The following is an 8,101-nucleotide window of genomic DNA, read 5'->3' as shown; positions in this document are numbered from 1 at the left end:
AAAGCCGGGGGAGTCGGAGTCCGCGGCTTCCAGGGCTGTGGGCGCCGAGGCTCGAGCGCGGTTCTCGCCGGCTGGCCGCCCCATCGCAGCGGGGCAGTGCGCGCAGGCTCCTCTATGGCCCAGGCTCCAGTTCCCGGCTGAGCCGCTTTCTCCTTCGGCGCCAGGCTCCCTCGCAGAGGCCGGTTCGTCGCGGCGGCGGTGGAGGTCGCAGGTCGCTCAGGTACGAACCTCAGCCCAGCGCTTCCAGAACTCTTAGCTGCTTTGCGGGTGCGGACCCCCGACTTTCCCACTGGGAAAACAGAAATGCACAGCCCGCGGCTTTCCGCAGTGTGACCCCGATGGCGGCGCCGAGCGTCCGGAGTGGCTGCAGGGCCGGCATGGCGGGGCGGGAAGGGGTCTTGTCTCTCCCTTATCTGGCCCGTTGCAGTTGGATGGAAGTCACTCTGGGATCCCAGGCTGGGACCCGGGGTCACCCTCAAAGAAGGCGGCCAGAGGCTTGTCTTTCAGGTAGCCGGGCAGGCGGGTGCTCAGGCTCATGGGTCTCTGCTTCTTGCCAGTAATCCCGAATGTGAAAGTTCAAGGTTGGAAGCCTGGCAGACTGCCGGTTGCTGCACTGGGCTTTGGGGGGAGGCACTTTGCGTCTGTCTGATTGCTGTGACGTCAGTAAGCTCTTACATAGCAGGTGCTCCTGTTGTTCATGTGCACGGCCACTTCTGACATGGGCGGGGGAGGGCTGCTCTCCACCGTGGAAATGGTTCGTAAAAATAGAGCAAGTCTACAAATAGATTTAAGTTTTGTATTTCTCGAGTTGAGTCAAACTTTGTCGTTTTCAACCTACAAAACTGTTTGTTGAGACACTTCTGGGCTGATGGATCCTCTGCCGCTTCCCAAAGGCACGTTAGCAGGGAGCTGGTGGGAAGAGAGGGTTAGCCCGGACCCCAGCAGGCTCCCAGCGGGGGGGACCCCCAACCCCCGGCCTCCGTGTTTGAGACTACTAAGCACAAGTTAATGGCTGCGTTAACTAAAAAAAAAAAAATTGAAAAATACATCCATGAAAAGTACAGTCAGACAATAAAACATGCCAGATTGTTTTAAAAAAAACAACTTATACTAGCATTGTCTCTTCCAGAAGTAGTTTTTGTCTTACTGATTATCAGAAGAGGGAGTTATTTCTAATGTTTCCTGGAAAGCGATGTCTGTAAGAGAAATGGTTCTATCTTTTGGGTTTCCCTAGTAAGAGCCTGTCACATCTGGTGATTGTGTTTGTCTTGCTTGCCCACTGCTGTGCTGTGTTTGGAACTGGATCAAAAAAATAATTACAGGTGAAGCGGCTTTTAAAGGAGAACAGTAGGGCAGTGGCTGCAGATCTTGGGTGGTTCAGCAGGTGTGTTTTGGAAGTGTATCTTGGCTGTCTCCTGACCACTATGAGGGGCAGGTCGTGCCTTATTCCTGTCTCAACACACTTGACATTGTTACCACGGCTTTTGACAGCAAAGCGTATATAACCTTATTGGAAACTCAACGTGCAAGCGTCAGCCTTGTGACACTGTTTGGCTGTGACCCAGTGCTTGCCTGAGCTGCTTTCAGGTTTGAAAGATGTTGTAAATCCTTATCTGTGGTTTAAAGGTTCAGATTTCCCTCTCGTTCCTCCAGTACTTAGCACCAACCTGCATTCTGAAATTGTAGATTTAACTCTCAGATGGGGACTCTGTCAGATTTACATACGTCATGGACAATGCATTACAGCCAACTGACTAATAACAGTTTGGTGCCTTTAAATGTATATAAACACTAAAAAAGGTGTTGGAGAAAATAACACAGTTGAAGTGCTCACATTTGCAAAACGTTTCATGGTAGTAACTTACAGATTAAGCTGAAATGTTAGTCATTGTATTTAGCTCGGACTTGATGAAAAACATTTTGTGTTTAGAGTGTTTGTCCTACCTGCCTTCCTCATTTCACAACATAAAAACCTAAGGTCATCACAGCATAATGAATTAGTCATCCAGACTTGTGCCTTTACAGTCCATTGCGTAAGCAACTGTTAATGTACATCTATCATTTTTTAATATCTTGGTTCATATTTGGAAACTGTGACTATCTCATTAACTGTCATGTAATCACCCAAAATCATTTCTGCTAGAAAGTGTACGTATAACTCACTGCTTTTGCATTAAATTATGTTACCTAAGCAGTGCTTTTATACATTTTCATGGAAGATACCTATTTCCAGAAATTATCTTCCCTCCTTTCCTATTTTGTTTCTTGAAAATTTGCTATAGATTCTGTAAGAAGCTGGAATGTGCGTTGCTGAATTCAGTAAGTTTATATGATATTTCAGGAAAGTACCTTAGTGATGCAGAGGTAATATTGTTTGTAGTGCCCAGTTTAGGCAGTGGGCTTAGAGAGTTTAACTCTGTGTGTGTGTTTATTATTCAAGAATACTACACTGGCTCTTATAAGTTGTGTTATGAGGGAAACGACCTGATCTAATAAAGCCAAGCTTGGAGAGACTCCAGCAGTTCATTCTGGGTAGTGAATTATGCAGATCATGATCTTGGTAGGAGAGGAGATGGCAAAATAGGAAAAGCAGATTGTAGATGCATGTATACACACAGCCCTATCTGCATCGCCAATTTGGTATTTTTATTGTTGTTGTGTAGGATTCACCCCCTCTTTTATTTTTATGAAAATGTAGAATTGTTTCTCCATTTTTAAAAAGGTGTATTTATTTATTTGAAAGGCAGAGTTACAGAGGAGAGAATTGTTTTCTACTTGCTGATTTGCTCTCCATATGATGTCAACAGCCTGAATCCAAGAACCTGGAGCTCCATCTTTGTATGCTTTTGTGGTTGGCGTCTGTGCAGGCCCTTGCTGGGTTCATTGCTTCTTAGTGCCTTAGCAGGGAGCTGGACTATCTAATGTGGAGAGGAATGAGAGGGCTTCCGCCTTAAAAAGTGATGCTGACATTCCAGGCCACAGATTGAGCCACTATGCCACAATCCTAGCCCACCAACCAGTCACTTACGTAACTGAAACTCTATACCTGTTGAACAATAACACCCTTCACCCGATCTCCATCCCAGTCCACTGTCCCTGGTAGTTATCACCATTCTGCGTCCAGTCTGTGATTTAGAAGACTTTGATATCAAATTTCAGTGGGATCATATATTATTTGTTGTGTTGCAAATTGTTGTTGTCTTGTAATGTCCTTAGGATTCATCCAAGTCACATGCTGTTTATGTACCACATTATGCTCATCAATTCATCCGTTCATGAATACTTGCTGCATGACTTTAGCTATTGTAATACTCCTATAAAACTTCAGTCTACAAATATCTCTTCCAGACCATGCTTCAATTCTTTTGGATATATACCAAGAAGTAGGAATTTTCTAGATAATATGGTATTTGACTTTTTTTTAAAAAACACGTTTTTGTTCTTGTTTTTTTTTCGGAGTGACCATTTCATTTTGCATTCCCACAAACAGTAGACAGAAGTTGTAAAAGCTCAGGGTCAGTGTTGGGGCATCGTGGGTTGAGCTACCAATTGCAACACTTCACATCACAATGGTGATTCAAGTCTGGCTGTTCCAGACTCAGATCCAGCTTCCTGCTGATGCATCCTGGAGGCGGGAGATAATGGCCCAAGTGCCTGTGCCCCTGCCAGCCGCAGGAGAGACCGATGGAATTCTTGGCTGCTGCCTTCCGTCTGCCTCAGCCCTGGCTTTGCAGCCATTTGAGGAGTGAATCAGAAGACAGAAGAGTTCACTTTCTCTGTCTGCCTCCAGCTTTCCCTTTCTTGTCATTCTACCTTTCAGATGAATAAATCTCAGGAAGAGTTCTAAGTTCTCCACTTCCTCATCAATACTTGTTTCTCTCTCTCTCTCTCTCTCTCTCTCTCCCTCTCCCCTTCCTTCTCTCTCACTCTTTCTCTGTCCCTCCCCCTTCTTTATTAGATGCCACCATAGTGAGTGAGAGATTGTAACACTGTAGTTTTGTTTTATATTTCACCAATCTTTAGTATTGATAGTAATGTACAATAGAATTTAGATTTTTGATAGCTCTTTAATTTTAAATTAGTATTTCACAAATTGAATACTATTTGCATATGTAATTCTAAGAAGGCAAGGATATTCCTTGGGATTGAGATTTTTGTGCACTACTTGGATGGTGCTGAAATAGTAATAGCGAATTTTCCAGTTGGTGAATATGTGTTGTATTTGTTTATTTTCCTTAATTCATTACTTTGAGCACTACTTTTTACCTTTCTTTTGTCTCCTTGATTAATTCATTAATTGATTAATTCATACGTTTTATTTTTTGGATGCTATTGTGAGTGGAACTGTTTTCTTAATTTCCTTTGCAGATGGCTCTGTTGATTTGTGACTTGCTGTTTTGTTGAGTTCATTTATTAGTTCTAAGGACTTTTTTGTGGAATCTCTAAGGGTTTCTTTCCATAAAATCACAGCATCTGTGAACAGAGATCATTTTATTTGTTCCTAATTTGGATATCCTTTCTTTTCCTTTCTCTTAACTACATATTCTTGGAACTGTTGCAGATTATAACTTAAAAGAGACCCTGAAGATCCTACGCCCTTGTTTTATAAGTCAGGAAGCTACAACATCAAAATGTAAATGGTTTGCTCAGTGCGCTTAAGTAGCTAAAGCAGTCTGAGTCAAATTTCTATATTCTGTTGATCTCTTTTGACCACCAGCTGTCATCTCATTATTTCTTTTATTTGTTTATTTCTTTTATTTCTTCAATTCAGTAAGCTTTATCCTTTTTGTTTTGTTTTTGCTTCTGCAGTGCTCATGGAATGGCCATTTCAGTTGGTGGCCATGGAAGCATGATGAGAGCATTAGTTGCCACATGCTGCCATGGCAGCTGCTGTTTAAAGTCATGCTGAGTGACTAGTAGACCAGTGGAACTAGAAATAATGCTGAAAAAGTATGTTAACTATATTCTATATATAAATCATAATAGGCTGCATATCTTGCAAAATAAATGCAAACAAGCCTGAAATTCTCAGTTTGTTTCCTGTGTTTAAATAGTGCATCTTAATTTTTGTATTTATGTAGATAGCATTTTAGTGATACTCATTATAATATGAAATAAAAGAGCAGGGAAAAACCCTGCCGAAAACAAAGTAAAATTCTAAGTCTTTTTGAATTAAAGGAAGAGAGAGAGAGAAAGGGACAACTCTAAAGGGTATGCCTTTTAGTAGCAAAACTGCTCTTGCAGGACCAGATCTTTAAATTTAATGAGTAGGTGCTTTTTTTTATGTGTTTAAGTGTACCTTGTGACCTCTGAGTACTTAGCTATTTCCCTTTCTTCTAGAAAGACCTCGTTGTGGACTCACCCTTCTTTCATTTTCCTATAATTGTTGCCTTTAAATTTTAGGAGTGTGATTGGTTATCACATTTTTTTTCCCTTTTCTTTTTAAAATTTCTGTATGCAGCCTGTTCTAAACTACTTTGGTGGTCTTTTCTTTTGGAAGAGGAGAAATAAAAGCTGCCCTGCCACTCTGATTCTAAATCTCTCATGGAGCATGTTTTCTCCCAGACTCTTCCACTTTCTTTAGGAACAGAATAATATTATGAAAGATCTGAAATGGAACAAAAACCTAGTTGTTGTTCTCTACTTGAAAAACATTGAATATTTCTAAAAATATATAAGTAAGTGAATATCCTTAAGTCTTAATAGAATTTCTGTTGTAGGATAAACTATTTTGTACATTTAGACCTTTATTTAAGATAGAACATTTATTTATAAATTCCATCCTTTGGAGTTTGGGCAAGATAAACATTAAAGGAAGCCATTTATAATGAGTATTTAAATGAGGGCATTCATGTATCTCTTTCATACAGTTTATTTTTTTTTTAAAGATTTATTTTTATTATTTTTCATTGGAAAGGCGGATATACAGAGAGGAGAGACAGAGAGGAAGATCTTCCATCCGATGATTCACTCCCCAAGTGAGCGCAACGGGCCGATACTATGCCCATCCGAAGCCAGGAGCCTCTTCCGGGTCTCCCACGCGGGTGCAGGGTCCCAAAGTTTTGGGCCGTCCTCGGCTGCCTTCCCGGGCCACAGGCAGGGAGCTGGAAGGGAAGCAGGGCTGCCGGGATTAGAACCGGCGGCCATATGGGATCCCGGGCGTGCAAGGCGAGGACTTAACCACTTGCGCCACCGCGCCGGGCCCTTCATACAGTTTATTTAACATTGTATGCTCACAAAGAACTTTGTAGATTTGATTTGCTTCGAACAAAAGTAGTTAAAAACCTCTATACTTCTCTATTTCCCATATATAGTTTCTGTAAACCTTAATGGTGTAGAGATAATTGATTATTATATGAATACATGACTGTATGTTAGAATTAAAAGATGTTTATTTTGGTGTGTAAACATTTTGAAATCTATGCAGGGTTATTTTTGAGTGCTTACTACTATGAAAGTACTGAAAGTTTTAATAAAGCTGCTCTTTTATTATACAAATATTTTACTGTTTAACTAGTTACATATGGACATTTTGATTAAACTGCTTAATATTTTATTAATAGGCTACATGTTTGATATAGCAACAACTATTAATAATTTCTATCTTTTGTGGAAATGTATCCTTTTCTAAAAAGGAAACAAAACATTACAAATATAGTAAAACTAATATCATTTCTGCAAAATTAGCCAGCCATGCAATTACATAGTACAGATGCCACTTCATTCTAATAAGCCTTAATAAATTATTAACTTCTATAATTGTTCTGATTAATTTTTATGGTGTTTTCTAGATAATAGTTTCTTTTTACTGTGCTTCAACATATTTGTTTAGACAAAACTGAGAAGCAGGACCTCAGAATACTATTTGAAATACCTTAATATCACAGCGAGGGATCACAAGGTGAGAGCTATAGAGATCATACACTGCAAGTGCGGAGAAATTGCTGTGTGTTTCAGACAGACAGCATAGCACTTACTATGTAGGAAATTGGGCATTTTTTCAGCATAGTAAGATCAGAGTTATTTGAAAATATTTTTGAAAAATAAATCATTGCATCTAAATATTAGAACTATAATATTTATGCAATCCAAATTAGTGCACGTTAGTTTATGCATTTGTTTAAGGTGTAATTATGCCAATTTTCTAATTAATTCACTTAGTATTATATTTTTAGACCAAGTAAGAGACACAAGGATATCAGTATTCTTTGCACTTCAACCTAATCCAGTGATCTGTACATTCTCTATAGTCAAAGCAGCATTCTGGGATCCATATTGATGCCTGTTTGTGTTCCTTGATTGTGTCTTTTGATTTTTTTGGTTAAATCTGAGAAGTCAGAGATCATTTATAGGTGGCATGTTTTTAACCGTTCTTTGAATTTCTAAAATTTAAAGTAGCTGCTATTTGTCTAGTGACACTAGATTTGCTTTGTCTTTAGTCATCCTCCAGAGCCTCGTTAAAACCGTTCTCCAATTCTTTTAATAAAAAAATAACCTTTTTATATACTTTTATACCATAAAAAGCACCTATTTTAAATGTACAGTTCCCTTTTTTTTTTCTTAGATCATTGTAGATTCACATTGAGTTGAACAAAATTTACACAGGGATCTCTGCTGTGGTTTGCCTGTTTCCCCCGTGACCTTCTCCAGAACAGTAGTATAATATCACGGCCAGAAGGCTGACCTTGGTGCAGTACGCTCATCTCACCTAGCTGGCCGCAGTGTTCTTTTTACATAGCATGCATGTACATGCGAATGCAGTTCCGTGCAGGTTTCCACATCCAGCTCCACAGTCAGGATACTGACCAGGTGTGACCGATTATTACTGCCCTTTTGTAACTTCACTTCCCTCTGTCCTGGTTAATGTGGAATATCTGACAGTGTGCATATTTGTCATTCGTATATCTTTACTCTTGAAGTAGCTTTTGCTCCTTTTTTTAAAAATTGTATTGCTTGGTTTCTTATTGTTACGTTTGAAGAATTACTTGTATCTTTTAGATGCTAACCCTTTGCAAGATGAGTGCTGTCAAGGTAATTCTCTCACAGTCTGCTATCTGCTTTAATCAGCTAAATTTTTCATTTTGATGAGGTCTACTCAAGT

General features: G+C 39.9%; 1 protein-coding gene across 2 annotated transcripts in view; it reads left to right on the top strand.

Annotated features, from left to right (window-relative positions):
• Positions 1-132: 132 nt before the first annotated feature.
• Positions 133-8,101, top strand: part of FBXO8 (F-box protein 8) — a 39,606-nt gene continuing 31,637 nt past the window's right edge. The window contains exon 1 of one of the 2 annotated variants that reach the window (XM_040965730.1): positions 133-220. The gene's annotated coding sequence lies outside the window, so the exon portion shown is untranslated. Of the gene's footprint in view, positions 221-4,929; positions 4,951-8,101 lie in introns of those variants that run through there. The other variant, XM_040965731.1, reaches the window with a different exon arrangement.

This window comes from Ochotona curzoniae, unplaced genomic scaffold, assembly GCF_017591425.1.
Source record: "Ochotona curzoniae isolate NIBS_2020 unplaced genomic scaffold, NIBS_Ocur_1.0 scaffold_4505, whole genome shotgun sequence".
NCBI lineage: Eukaryota > Metazoa > Chordata > Mammalia > Lagomorpha > Ochotonidae > Ochotona > Ochotona curzoniae.
The sequence above is the reverse complement of the archived record's forward strand: the minus strand, read 5'-3'. Positions and strand labels throughout refer to the sequence as shown.